The sequence below is a fragment of the Micropterus dolomieu genome, linkage group LG23 (assembly GCF_021292245.1).
Source record: "Micropterus dolomieu isolate WLL.071019.BEF.003 ecotype Adirondacks linkage group LG23, ASM2129224v1, whole genome shotgun sequence".
NCBI classification, from domain to species: Eukaryota; Metazoa; Chordata; class Actinopteri; order Centrarchiformes; family Centrarchidae; genus Micropterus; species Micropterus dolomieu.
Genome location: NC_060172.1, coordinates 33,237,503 through 33,247,674, shown reverse-complemented (window position 1 = coordinate 33,247,674; position 10,172 = coordinate 33,237,503).

The following is a 10,172-nucleotide window of genomic DNA, read 5'->3' as shown; positions in this document are numbered from 1 at the left end:
TGCAGAGACATTTGTATTATTTGAAAGGGGGGAGTGTCAGTGGGGGACCTGGGCCTTGTTAATGAGAGTAGAAGCTGTTGTGTACAGGGTAGGGCTGGGCAGTATATAATGTATACCGATATAATTCCAAAAAAGGTATGAAATTAGACAATACCATTTATACTGATATAGTTTGATGATGAGTTAATGAATATGTTTCCGTAAAGTCCTGCCTCTCTCTCCCTCACCGCGCAGCCCCGCCCCTCCCTCTGCGTCTGCAGGCAGCCGTCTACTCACAAACTCTCAACAAGATGGAGGGAGACACAGTGCTGGTCGACACTGTTAAAGACCTGGCTTGTAAAAAGAAAAGCACGGTTCAGTCAGTGTTTCCTACACATTCACTTTACTTCGGTGGGCCGCCCAGGTTAGGCGACACACTGTAGCATTTATCAGAGAAACACAATATTATATTACAAGTCGCAACACTGTGGATATTTTACAAGAGCGGACCAGGTAAAGCGACAGTGAACACACCAGTCAGATGTTATTCGTTAGCTAACATGTTGGTTTTGTTTTGAAAGGCTACGGCGTCAACACGCCTCCTCAAGATGCAGCTCAGCTGCTGCTGTGAAGGGAATCGCCGGAGGAAAAGTCCAAAAGACACGTTCTGGGTTTTTTTCGGTGACTTTATACAGCCCAGCCTACTACTGATCGAGAAAGTCCCCAAAAGCGGACATACAGGGAGAGAGAGACGTTAAAGCTCCTTTTCCACTGCTCGGTATCAGCTCGCCTCAACTCTACTCGCCTTCTCTTGATTTTCCATTGTGTAAAAGTTGTACTTGCACCTGCTACTAGGTACGTTTTTCATATCACCTCTGTCTTATCTGTCTTTACATTCTGAGTATGTTGAAACGTTTTAACTTAAATCAAGAGACAGCTGTTTGTGGGTGTGTGTGTGTGTGTGTGTGTGTGTGTGTGTGTGTGTGTGTGTGTGTGTGTGTCGCATTGAATATTATGTCACGGCAGTTGTGTGTGGCGTCACTATGACGACCAGCTTGACTGAGGGGTTCTATCTCTGGGTACTATCTGCAATGGAAAACGGAGGACGGCCAAACCAAGTTGAGGCGAGTTGAGCTGGTACTGGTAATGGAAAAACAGCATAAGAAGCGGGGCATCCAAGCTCTGGAGTCCGGTTCAGCACTCGCCCAAATTTAAGTTTCCCTGGCACAGCTGGCTGGTTTATCTTTTGTTTTTCTCTATTGGTTCACACGCCGGCGAAGCTGATTGATGACGTCACTCCAGTGGCATCGAAGACATCACCCTCCCGCGGATTTCTGTGACATGCAGTCCAGTTCCTCTGTGGAGGGGTTCCATTCGTTCCTCTGCTGCCACAATATTTCCCTGAGCTGGTGAAGGCTCTGGGGAAGCTAGAAGAAGATAAGAAGATACTTTTATTGTAACCACCATGTAAATGTTACAAGTGAATGCTAACGCTACAAAGCTAATGTTTCAGAACTAAATGCTACAGCTCATGCTACAAGCTAAATGCTAATCCAGATACCCTTCCAGATAGGAAGAGAGTCTGAGAGGCTTATAATGCTGCAAAGCAACACTAACGCTACAAGCTAAACACTAATGCTTCGAAGCTAAAGCTATGAAGTCAACCAACGATATAAAGCAAATCATAACGTTAACGTAGCAGTGCTAACATAGCTAATGCTAATACATAACTTACTTAGAATACGTAAGTTACGCAACCTACATAACTTTATTAAACGCTAGATCATATAATTTCACGTGGAAACCAAATAGCGCTCTCCTGTGTGACAGTATATATAGATAATATTATATATAATATTCTGGGAAGTAGTGCCTATTTTGATTTAATCACACTCTACGACAAAGCTTATAGTAATTTATTTGTCATTTTGGCACCCTCTTCATGCATTAAAATTTATCAAGGAAGCTGGTAGAGCCTTACAGCTGGCCAAGGTAGACATCAAGGATGCTTCAAGTGATGCGTTTATACTCTGCATTGCATCTATTGGGGTAAATACAAATAAACAAATGTAATATTTAAAGGTTGATAGGGCAGGGTATTACAATACCACCCTCAAGTCTGACACAATCTACCTGCGTGAGCTTACTGTAAGCTGTTACATGACTAATCTTGTGGCATTTTCAAGACAAAGGCCACAAGATCAAAGTGGTCCTACTTGGGCAGCCGGAGAAAAGCAACTGCAGTTGCCGGACTCTGCGATAGCAGCCGCCTTGCTCCTGCAAGGTTTTCACGTCACGTGACATGGTGGCGTTTTGCAGCACCTGCGAAAGTCAAACACAAATTTTAACCACCATGTCTTTTGTAAGTCAATTAAAATTTTATTTATATAGTGCTATTCGCAACATCACTTTTCATAGCGCTTTTCATAAAGAAAGTCTAGACTGTACTCTGTAATATGGAAGTTCACCATCAAGTCAATGCACCTAAAGTCAATTGACTATCTTTGAGTGCTTGAAAGCACCTCCTGCTGGCCTTTCCATGTAGTTTATGGAGGGCCAGGGAGTCTTGACGGGTGTGGTTGTTTTGGACGGTCTGCTCTCTGCCTCTGCAAATAGAGGCGCTCTCCCTGCTATATGACCTTCCAGGTAGCCATGTCGAAGGGTAGAGTTCCGAATCACAGCAGTACCACCAGCAAAACAGTGTCTCTGAGGGGAACCCATTACTCAAGCTCAGGTTGCCTCTCACCTTGCCTCCTCTGCAATTCTGCGATCTCCAACATAGCGCTTCACCGTTTTCTCTGCTATGAGCCAACCACTGTAGTAGCCATAGCTTCCTTACAGCACTCAAGTCTGTGCTGTCTGTGAACGCTACCTTTGGCCCGAGAAACAAGCCATCCGCTATGCTCAAGGGCATGAGCGCCCAGTATATGGATCATAACTGCAGGATTTTCGTAATATTTAGCTATGCCAACTCAAACTAGCATGTATAATTCGAATGGCTTCACTCAGGTCATTTAGAGTAACTGGCTTAATTTGTATTCAGTTGGGTCCTCCTGCTGGCACTTCCGCATGAAGGGCCGGGTAGGTTTGTCGTGGGCGTTTGGGGGTCCCTACTGCTGCTCTCTGCCTCGGGCTTTCCATGTATACACATGGATGGGCAGGGAGGTGCTCTCCCTACCTTATGGCTTTTCCACGTAGACACATGGAAGGGCAGGGAGATCCCAGAACAGAACCATAAATCTAAACGCTCCGTATTTGTATAGCGCCTTTCTAGTCTTTTCGACCACTGAAAGCGCTTTTACACTACTTCTGCATTCATACACTGAGCCTAAGTGCTCAAACAGAAACTAACATTCACATACATTCATACACGGGCGGAACAGCCACCAGGGGCAATTTGCCCAAGGACACTTCTACATGCAGCCTGGAGGAGCCGGGGATTGAACCGCTGGCCTTCCGATTAACGGGCAACCCACTCTATCTCCTGAGCCACAGCCACCAAATATAAGCACAATGCCGAAATATCAGTGTTTGGTAAAAGTTGTTCTGACTAAAATCAAGCATAGCGTTAGTTTAGGCAGGCAACGAAGTCAAGCTCAACTCATTCCAGCATATCAGCTGAAAGCAGCCATCTTCAGCAGAACATCAGCTGACAGCTCAGCTGAATCCTCTCTTAGGATTCATTGGCAAATTGGGGCATATCTCATTACCAGAAGCATATCGGGGAATGAATTTGAATTTGGCCGAATAGAATCAAACATGCTAACATCCGCAGCCGCATTGCCGTGCTCTGGGCGTCATGTCGCTGTGCGCGGATAGAGCCTCACAGACGCAGATCAGGCAGACAGCTCCTGTCCTCCTTCCCTCTGTCTCTGCGTAACAATGTGCAGATTGAAGCTACATGGCAGTCTAAGGTTAACAGTTAGACTACAGACAGCTTTCATTTAGCTCGATGTACATCTAGCTTTGCCAAGCCAGCATTAGCACGGTGTACTGTTAATAACAAAGAGGATGAGAGACATGGACAGAGCAGATCAAATAACCCCTTAACATGTTATGCTCGTTTAATGGATGTGTATGTCGTTTACTCTTGAGGTTTTGCTGCACAAAAAAAAAAAAAAAAAGCAAGTAAATCCCAACTTTTGAACTACTGTTTTTCTGCACATGTATTTGCAGTATTCAGTATTTTTATAAAACATACAACTGTAGTGAACAACGGTGTGGATTTGTGCATTTTATATTGAATAAATTTGGAGCTACTCTAAATTCCTTTCTCCTCCCCAGAGAAGAAGTGGAGGGGTCAAAGTTGCTTTCTCTAAGTGCTAGCCCGACCATAAAACTGGCACCTTTTTGATTCCGAAGCTGATAACGCAGGGCCTGACTGTTAAACTGACAAAGGGACTATTCAAAACTACCTAGAGGTCCGGAGACTCTAGGATTGTAACAACTCCGGTGGTGCCCTGAAACGAGGAATAAATTTTGATTTTATGCATCTTAAAAATTCATAATTGGGTATCAATTCTCATAAATTTATTAAATTGCATAACTAAAATTTAGGTCTGCTACACAACATTGCTTAACACAGTAGCAGCTGGAGTTTCACATTGCTGCACTGCTGTAGCTGATGTTTCAATCAATCAGATGTAGAACTGCTCACGGTTGAAAGGTTTTTGCTGATCACACAAAGTTTAAAATGGATGACAATATTACTTGCATCTTTGACTATGACACAATAATGGCAATACTTAACAGTTGTGAAAAAAACACCTATCTCCCTCATTCTCCATTCTGCTGACTTAAGAACTACAACTAATGATCTGCTGCTGACCTGCCGCACAGTCGCACATTCACGGCAAGGATGGTGCGTTTAGTAACATAGTCACTTGGATTAGTAACTAATAACATTACTCTTTTGGATATAGTAATCCATCACACTACTAGTTACTGGGAAAAGTAATATTATTACAATAACGATTTACTGAGTAACACATTATTGCCCAACACTGGATATCACTTTCGATGTGACCATATTTGATGAGAAGGTAAGGCTTATTTAAAATCTAGTTTTAATTTATTTAAATTTCACTTACACCTCCCTGTAAAACTAGTGGAATCAGACTGATGATGATGAACTTATAATCAAAGCAATTAATTTTAGGTTTTCTGGTGTACAGTGTTGTACTATGAGAGAGGATAAGCCTTTCAATTCAACGCATTCATATACACAAGTCCTCCGTGATATCAACTTCATAAAAGCCTCTGTCATTTCCCTATTAGCCGCTGTGGATTTAGAAAAGACCACACAAAGGCAAACACAGTCAATTAGCTTTCTAGCGAATTAATATGTGCAATCATCCTGGCTTACATTGTGTTTACCTTACGTGATATGCCACTAAAACTGTACAGCCCAGCACTGTGTCTCATATATATTTTCACTGAGGGGGATGGGGACAGCAATCTCTTTGTTTCTCTAATGTTTAAGTAGGCAGTCATCTTGGATGCATATTAAAATATCTGACAAGAGGAACAGCCTGGAAATGACAATGCCAAGTGATGCTACCTTCTACAGTATTCACATTTGGAATGGATCTGTCTCCGCCCGGGTGGAGGAATTGCCAAAGAAATATTAGCATATTCTCTTGTAAAAATAAATAAATCTGTAAATCATGCATACACTATCGATTGAGATTAATGCCCAAGCTTATGAGAATGAGCTCTAAAACAATAACCCATTACATTGGGTAATAGATCATTTGAAAAATCTATAGCAATCCTTTCCTCAGACAAGAATTAATGTCTCCGGGGGCCATAATTCATAAACTGCTTGGCAAAGTAGTTGGCATTTTTTCAAGAATAAGAAGTTAAAATGCAAAAAGAGGAAAATCCTACTGACCTGTTATTTAAAGTCACTGGACTTACCCTGTTGTTTCACAAGGCCATCCTGGATGACCTGTCTAATGTGTGGTAGTTGAAGCAAATTTCTTTCGCCCAGATTTTGTGTTCTCAAGGCAACGATCAAATTCCAAATGTGGGCCACATCCTTGGAGGGTGCTGGAAAACATGCTGATGACCCAGCAAGTGATATTACACTGCCATAAAAATCTCAATCATGTCTGACCATGTGTGATGATGGTAAACAGAGTTCAGAAGTTCAAACATCGCTATCATGTTCTATTGCTCCTGATGTGTGTTTCAACTTCTATTAAAATTAGCTTACAAAAGAAACAGCAGGGTCGAGGACAGCCGGACTGCATGAGGATGAAGAGAGCTGAGCTAAGTGGCCTCATTTGGCAGGAGGCAGGCTGGGATTTCAGACTTCTGCAGACAACAACATTAGTATATCCAGTATGTCAACATACCCTGCAGGCACAAAGGTCTTTCGAAATCTGCACGCAGGTCAGACACTTTAATCATCAGAGGGGGAGATAGACAAACACAGACTCCATATCAAAAGTGGACACTAATAACTTCCTGTCAAAGGTTGGACTGGAAATAATAGTAAATATGATTATAATTAAGCAAAATTCTTGCTTGGTTGATAGATATCTGGAGGGAGTTGTTGGATTTGTTGGAAGAAATTGCTCTCTTATCCTTGTTGCTGTCATGTTGTGTGTGTGTGTGTGTGTCAGTATGTGTGGGCAAGGAGGCTCTGTCAGTCTCCTTCAGAGGCACAGACAGAGATGAGACTGACATGGAGGACAGAGCAGACTGAGCAACAGAGAAAAAACTAGTCTTGCCAATAGTTCTTGACAACAACACCAGACTGCAATGCATTGCGAGAACCATGTGTTGGTACTTTATGTAGCAGCAAGCAACTGACATCTGATTCATCAAACTGATTTGATGGCCAAGTTTGAGTTGATGAATTGCAAATCGACTGAACCCAAGAAATCGTTTTACAAGAGGAGAACTTCTTGCCAACTTGCCAAGTTGACTAGAATAGCTGAGAGAGCAAATGAGAGATTTTGTGTAGTATGAAATCAATAGTTTAACATGCACATGTAAATTCTTTGTATCTTCTTTCTAATTAAGCATGTCACTCAGCAATGAAGGATGTAAGTTTCATATTTGAAGAAAGCATGATAGTTATGAATGTTACTTTTAAAGTAATTTAAAGTCTAGAATATTTGTCTTATTTTTTGTATTTCTTCATTAAACATTTAGGTTCTTTGATATGAACAGTTATTAATAATTTGTATAAATCTGTCTGAATGCCTCTTCAACATAGCTTTAATCTAATCTAATTTAGCATAAATGAACACCATGCACCAAACAGAGCAGAGGCCCTCGCAGAACCAATTTTTGATATTCATCAGCCTGTCTTTACTTTTTCATATCTTAAATTTATTTTTAAAGATTTCTTGACCGTCCCCTTCTTGATAATTTAATTTTTTTTGTTTGTTTGTTTTGGCTTCATACTATTATAAGATTTATTTTGTACCTTAATCACCATTTTACCTTTCTGGATTATGTCACAGAAGAATCATACCTTGGGTAATTATATGTAGCTCATTTGCTTGTGGGGGTCTGTGTCATTTGTACTGATATGATGATTGTATTGGGTTTCTTCTGGTCCAAAGTGGATGATACATATGCCCAACCTATTAACTTTACTGTCAGTTAGCTAGTAAGGATCCCAGGGAGCACACCAAATGGTAAATGGTCTGTACATGTATAGCACCTTTCTAGTCTTCTGACAACTCATGTCACATTCACCCATTCACACACATTCATATATTGAGCCCAACTGCTCAGAACAGAAACTAACTTTCACATGGATTCACACATTGGGGGCAATTTAGGGTTAAGTATCTTGCGAACTATTTGACCACTACCAGTGGTAGTATTTGGTACTACAACTGATGGTCAAATCATACATCAGGATCAGGAGAGCAATGCCATTCTCATATGTGTGTATCTATTAATCTTGATCTTAAAAGGTCTTTAGATTTAGGGGGATCTATTGGCAGAAGTGGCAGAAATAAGTATAAGTATGTTCATTAGTGTATAATTCCCTAAAAATAAGAATTGTGTTTTTGTTAGCTTAGAATGAGCCATTTACATCTACAGAGAGCGCAGGTGCTCTTCCAACATGGTGAACTGCCGTATTTCCCAAAATGCTGAACTATTTCTTTAATGCTCACTTAATGTATAACTAGTCAATTTAATATTTGTCAGTAAATAAGGAATCTGTCTATGACAAGTGGAACTTTCTGTTGGTAGAAAGTGTTGCTAACTCAGTCTCCATAGGTACATCATTCCGGACATTTAAAATCCACTTACACTTCGTCATAACCTCATTACTCAAGAGTGCATTCTCTTCATATACAGTAAATAGTGCTGGGCAATGATAAAAAAAAATGTAATTGTGACACAAGCGGGGAGGTGACAGGTGGTGTGTTGTGTGGTTGTGTTTGAGTTTATTTTGCCCTTTTTTTGAGCATGTGAGAGGTGCTTGGTGGGTTTTGGTTTTGTCTGTCTGTGTGTGGCCTCTGTCTCTCTCTCTCCCTTCCCTCATCGATTCCTCCCTCTCCCTCAGGGCAGAGTTGTGGGATGCACCACTGGACGGTTCTCCCCAGCTGCAGGCAATCTACTGTTCACACACCTGTCTCCTGTGATCATCAGGACTGGCTCTCTGCCATCTCCTCAGTTCCCCACCGGATTATTGAGTCATGTTTGTAGGTGACAGTACGACCAGCTTTAACCTACTTCCTGACACCTTTGTGCCTGTTACTGATTCTGTTTTCCTGTGCTCTGCTTTAGTGTTTCTGGTCAGTTTCCGTGCCGCTCTGCCTACGGAGGATGCCTTGCTGGAAACTCACCTTCGTGGACTCACGTCTCCGTCAGCTCCGCCTCACCAGCCTCACCTGACCTCACCCTTACCTGCCATTCCATGCCACACCAGAGGAACAATTCCCCTAGCATCAAGCCTGTTTCACCATATCTTGGGTTTCAATAAACTGTGTAAAAAATTCTCCTAAACTGTCTTTGTGTCTGGATTTGGGTTCTGAGCCACAAAATACCTGACAGATTAACGGAATGATTCAGTGATTTATCGTGATTTATTGCATTGTTATGTGCAAAATTCAATAATGAATTCTTAAGTAGTGTACTGCGCACTTTTCATTTAAATGTACTGCTATATATGCAAAAGTGCAATCACGTGGTTTGCAAACACTTACAAACGTAAGGTGCTTTTTACCAGTAGTATTCCCTTTACACAGTAGCTATATTTCTTGTAAATCTCAACTTAAACATTAAATATAAAACGAAAGCTGTTTGCCACTGCCTGGGCATAACATTTTCTAGCTTGTTAAAACAAGTTACCATCAGAGCCACAATCATAACATAACAGGCACCTTCTGAGCAACAGGTTAACATAAATCTATTTCTTTTTCTTTTTCTGAACAGGTATCAGCAGAAACATGCTACTAATACTTAAAGTCAAAAGCAGCAAAGGATGTGTATCTACAGAAGCAGAAGCTGTATTTCAGAAAGTGCCACATGGTGTCACTATGAGTTTTTCAACAGAGCCAGTCTTTTGCTATTCAGACTCACTTGATAAATAGCTGGATTGACTAGAGGCCAAGGGCATGTTATAAACAGAAGAGAATGTGCTAAGGAACACATGACAGAGGCAATAAGCATCACCTATAACGCCAACGTATCCAAGTATATGTTTAATTCCACAAACCTAGCCGCTGCCTAATATGGAAGACATGCCACACAATGAACATCTACACCAGAAACACCAGTGATTCTACTCATGCAGGGCTTCTGCTTTTCTGTTGGCAGGAACAAACTAAATCCCTTGAATAATGTCATATAATCAATAAAAGTCAGTCTCAGTTATTTTGGAACGGCAAAATGCAGGTTCACCTTGAGCACATAAATATAGTGAAACCTTTTATGCAGCTGATATATTCTGCTTTAAAAGTCAGCTGTTTGAAGTCAGTCATGGTTGAAAAAGGAGAAAACGGAGTCACATTGGCTCTTTAAAATAAAATCCAAAGACAATATCATTACCTTCACCTTTTAAATTATACTGTACATTACAAAGTGCTCCTGAAAATCTTCCACATGCTCAACATGCAGCATCTCTGTGGGAGTACATCTCATATATGCTTTGAACACAAGGACATCAATCAGAGCACATGCATATGTACTTCAGGGCAGCTGTCAGTCTACCACCT